Source organism: Gasterosteus aculeatus, chromosome 11 (assembly GCF_964276395.1).
Source record: "Gasterosteus aculeatus chromosome 11, fGasAcu3.hap1.1, whole genome shotgun sequence".
NCBI lineage: Eukaryota > Metazoa > Chordata > Actinopteri > Perciformes > Gasterosteidae > Gasterosteus > Gasterosteus aculeatus.
In genome coordinates, this window is record NC_135699.1 from 16,519,766 (window position 1) to 16,525,039 (window position 5,274).

The following is a 5,274-nucleotide window of genomic DNA, read 5'->3' on the forward strand; positions in this document are numbered from 1 at the left end:
CTGCTGCGGGTCCCACCCACCACCGCAACGCCGTCAGTATAAAGCATGAGGGGGGGGGGGGGGGGGGGGAGGCTTCAGTCTCCTCTCGTCTCCAGTTGAGAGGGGAGAATATATTGCTTTAGTAAAAGGAGGTACTTCTTGTCAGGATACCACACTGTTCAAACTCTCTGTAATTACACATTGTTTCACATCTGGGCATAGGTCTTATACATCTGGGCATAGCTCTTATAAAAACAGTAATGTTGATCAGCTCTGTTCACAAACCACCTGCCTCTAAAGGGTTTTAAATGCAGATCTCAGTGGGGTTTTTAAGCAGCACAGCAGCGCGCCGCTTCTGCCGCGTCAGCGGAGCTGTCCGCGGTGCTGAACGCGCGCCGTGGCGCTGTCCTTGGTCCGAGCGCGGCGTCCCCTTCCGTTTCCCTCCGTCCACCGCCTGCACCCAGCAGCCCCTGCACCGCACTGATTAGTTAGAGAGAGAGAGAGAGAGTTAGAGAGGGAGGGGGGAGGGGGGGGGCGAGAGATTGGCAAGCGATGCATGAAGAATCGCGCCCGGGAGAGGAGCAGAGATGCCACTTAAAGAGCCACGGACCGTTTTTAATGATTCCACTCCAGCGAGGCTTCCACACAAGGCGGTCTTGATCCTCTTCACAGTTCACTTAACACACGCGAGTGCGTGCGCATGGAATGCGCAAGTGTGCGCGCATACACTTTGCCTGTTCGCGTCTCTGTTCACGTGACTCGGTTGTGTGCAAATGTGCGCACGTATGGACGTGTGTAAGTGTCATGAGGCGTTTTGAGAGAGAGAGAATGTGTGCACGTGTGTTCGCGCGCCTCAGGCGGATGAACATATCTGACTGTTTAAAAGCTCATTGTATTTCCTGTTGACAAATTCAAATAAAATGATGATAGAACTGCAGGGATCAACAAATCCATGTAGGCCCTTTCAGTTCTACATGTTAATGTCCGGGTATTTGCATGAACACACACACATAGTGTGCAAAAACAAAAATTCCTTAGTTATTTCTTTCTTTCTGACCTTTGGCGCGTGTTTGTTAAGTTGTCAAAGGACAGACGAGTGGACAACGATGCTCGAGACGTCTTTGTTTTTTTTAGGTGACTGTCTGAACTGTACGTTGGTGTTAATCGGCTTCAGAGTTTAAGTGCCATAACTGACTGATTTACCGACCGACTATCAGGCTGTAAGTGACTTAAAGACGGAGTGAGGGACAAGCGGACTGACAGGCCGGCTGGCTGTTTAGCTGATGGGATTAGGGGTCGTCGGACAGACTACAAAACAAACAGAGGAGGACACAGAAGAATTTAAGCATCCGAAAACAAACAGAGCGAGAGAGAGCGAGGAGCGAGAGGGGAGAAAAAGGATTACGGTATATATAATTGAATAATTGCATGAACAGATCAACCGAGAGAGCAGTGACAGGTCCTATCATCCTTCTCACTTGCTTTGCCAGTGTGTGTGTGTGTGTGTGTGTGTGTGTGTGTGTGTGTGTGTGTGTGTGTGTGTGTGTGTGCGCGTGTGCGTGTGTTGTGAGTGTGTCCGAGGCCCTTGTTGCCTCCGTTATCTCACGAGGAGACTCATTAACATAGAAATGACTTCAGGAAGAGAAGTACAGCGTTTCACCTCTGGTGAGAGATGGGAGGGAGGGAGGGAGGGAGGGCGGTTCCAGGAAGGAGGGAGGAAGTGGAGAGGATGGGAGGGGTGAGAGAGTCTGCTGGAGGAAGAATTGAAGGCGTTTGGGGTGAAAGTTTTGTTAAGGTTTCGGAAAGATGCTGGTTTCCGGGTAAAAACATTGTGTCTCGTGTGTATTGTGTGAATGCACCGTCTCTCCCTGATTAAAGTAATAGTTATAACAATCATATTCTTAAAACAACTATAATGATAATAATGAAGAAATACAAAATCAAACAAAAACCCTGTTTTTGATTGATGCCTTTTAGTTTGTCACTCAGTGTAACTACATCTGATAGTATCATTTGTATAAAGCAGTTTTTACTGTTGCATTCTGCAGGTATGGCACCGTTGATCCATCAGAACTTCATCCCATTGGCGTAGGCCTTGGTTACTGCTCAATGCACACGTCATCAGTGGCGTCTGTCCCCACGGTGAGCGTTAAATGAGATCCATCCTCATGGAACAATATTTTAACATTAAAAAACACAAATTTTTCCCTTTTTCTGTGTGTGCGAAGTCTGTTTGAACAGAAGTAGACTGCTGACTTTCTGAAAAGATCCGGCATTAATTTATGGCTTCAAAATCACCGACGTGTCCCGTCCTTTGTCTCTCGTCCTTTGTCTCTCTCGTGTTGCACGTCTCACTTTCGTCTTCTCTCGGTTATTGGCTGTATACAACAGGAGGGAGAGGAGAGGAAGACTGGGGTTGTTCTCAAAGAGGAGAGGAAGAGGAGGAGGACTGCAGGGTTTCTGCTCAGTGAGCTGGAACCTTCTCACGCCTCTGGCCGATGCTCAGAGACTGTGAGGAAGAGGAGGAGGAGGAGGAGGAGGAGGAGGGAAGGCAAGACAAGAGGAAGAAATCAAAGGAAACGGAAAACCACAGAGAAATTAGAGTGTGAAAGATAAACTGTTTGGAGGGAGAGAGAGGAGGAGGAGGAAGAGGAAGTGCAAGATGACTGACGACACAAATGCACCTCAAACATTCAGAGCGGGAACATGAGACCCAATCAGGACAGAAACAGCATCAAAGACTGACTGTCAATCAAATATTGTGTAGTCTTCTTTTGCTCTGACTGACTATATACATTTTCAGTGTGTGTGACTGTGTTTGTATTTGTGCTTCTGTTTCTCTGGGTGGTTTTTAGCAGATGGGGAAGACTTCAGGGCAGAGAGCCGACATATGGGGATGTGGCACGACTCTGGCGTGATTCTAATACGACAAAACTCTGATTTATTACCGAGACGTCCACAGACACACTCACAAGAAACTCTCCACAGAATACGTCTTGTGTGTATTCAAAGCAAAAATGATTAAAAAAATGACCGGCCGAATTTTAATTCCAAAGAATATTATTGTATCTCCATTTTGAGAAAAGAAACTTTGTTGAAGTTAAAGTGTGTGTAGCACATAATGATGCATGTCTGAGTCGGACACTATGAGGAAGACACAAGGTCAGTGATAATGTGGAAGCGTTTCTAATGAAAATGTGTGTCAGGGTGTGTGTGTGTGTGTGTGTTGGACACTGATTGAGCGAAGGACTGACAGTGCGATTGATCAATTCGGGGAGGGAGGAAGTGGCTAGCGAATGAAGGGGCGACACGGTGAAAGAGATGTGTCTTAATTGTGAAGGCGCATGTCTTATGGTGTGAAAGTGTGTCTAATATGTTTACTTAATGAAAATGTGTGTAGCGCTGCAAGAGAGAGAGAGAGAGAGCGAGAGAGAGAGAGAGAGGAACTGCACGAGAAAGAAAGACAGTGTGGAATAAATCCAATAAGCTCTTCCGTCATGCTCCCCTCTTGAGCGTTTTTAAGATCCACTGAACGGAAATAAATAAGAGATTCTTTTGCTTTTGTCGGTTTCTCTCTCTCCAGTGTGCTGCAGCGGCCTGCTGTCTTCCACAGCGGCTAGCTTCTTTGCTAGCAGGCTCGCTGGTGGAGAGACCCACAAGCGTCTATCTACGTTTATCGCGGCTGTCCAATCATAGCTCGGAAACCGTAACCATCGCACCACACTCGGCTGAATTTACATTCAGTGGTTCAGGCTAAGCTGATGTCGATTGCTCCGCTCTTCGTTGTTTTGGGGAAATTTGCACTCCGGCCCCCCGCCGGCTTTCCCCAACAGATGACATAAAGCTTTGGGTCCAGTCCAGCGCCGGATGAGATCAATGGTGTTCAGGCTCTTCTTGGTCAGATCACTAAAATGCTTAAAGGTCCAGCGATATTTACTGCTTGTACATTCCATGAGTGCGGACTGAACTGGGGAAAAAAGCATTCAGTTTTGCCGCCCCATCAACATGGAACAATCTGGCTCAACTGAAATTGTCTGAACTTTTATCTTTTTCCGACGTCTCGAAAATGGACAGACAACAAAAATCTGTTGAACGGTGCCTCTGCTTTTGACCATTTTTTCTTTGTATTTTGTTTTTAACTTAATTTGTATTGTGGTTTATACTCGTGTCATGTATAGGTATTTTATGGCTGTTTTTTAATGATGTGTGCTGCTGCCTTCTTGGCCAGGTCGCCCTTGAAAATGAGATCTCGATCTCAATGGGACTTTTACCTGGTTAAATAAAGGTTAAATAAAAAAAAAAAAGGTCTGTGATTAACACAAGCTCACAAGTTGCTAACAAGTGGCTAAATGAGACCACGAGAACATTTAAAGCCTTAACTGTTTTACTTCTGCTAATTGCATTCACACTTTAAGAAATCATGAAGGTTCGTTTTTCATTTGTTGAGATTATGTTGCTGAGAAAAGACTCACGAACGTTTGTCTGCAACAGAACCTATCGTCCAAAACACAATGGGAAAATCACCTCTAATTAATCCGTTTTTAAAACAAGTCAGCTGGAAACATAAAAATGTCATCCAGAGGCAAATGACCCATTAAGTTAACTTTAGCTTAATTAGCGAGCGACAGCTGATCACATCTGCCAGTGACAGCTGTCAATACAGATGGAAACATTGATCGTCGTCATCAAGCAGATCTGAGGAGCCGTCAATTAGTTCTATTATTTCTTGTAAATTCCATCCCTTGTACTCTGTGGCACAGGATCACACTGATGCCGTCATTACAAGACGTCTGCTCATTATCACCATTATCATAATTGCATACGCAGATGCAGCCTTATGGGATGCGTGTTTGTGCGACGGCAGTCAAGTGACAGGATGCGTAATAAATAGGGAATAAAGATTAATTCTCCCTTTGCTGTCCGTACAGCACATCATCAACAGGTACCCCGTTAATCTCTGTGCCTCTAGCACCACACATACACACGCACTGTGTTTAATCAGTAGGTTACCCATTGAAGGCACGTAGGAAAAGCTTAGTACTTTTTATTTCCGGTTTGGTGTTAAATAAATTTGTCCTGAAAATTCCCGAATAAAGGAGTCAGTTCGCACCAGCTGTTTCCTGTTTTTAATTCATTTAATGTGTGCAAATGCACTACATTGAGAGGTTGTACACAGAGTAGTTCTTCCTTACAGATTAGTTGTAACTAAATAAACCTGCGCACTCACACGCGTTACTGTTCTGTAGGCAACTCGCTATAAGATGAATGTTTGACTTGGAACAAGACAAATAGACG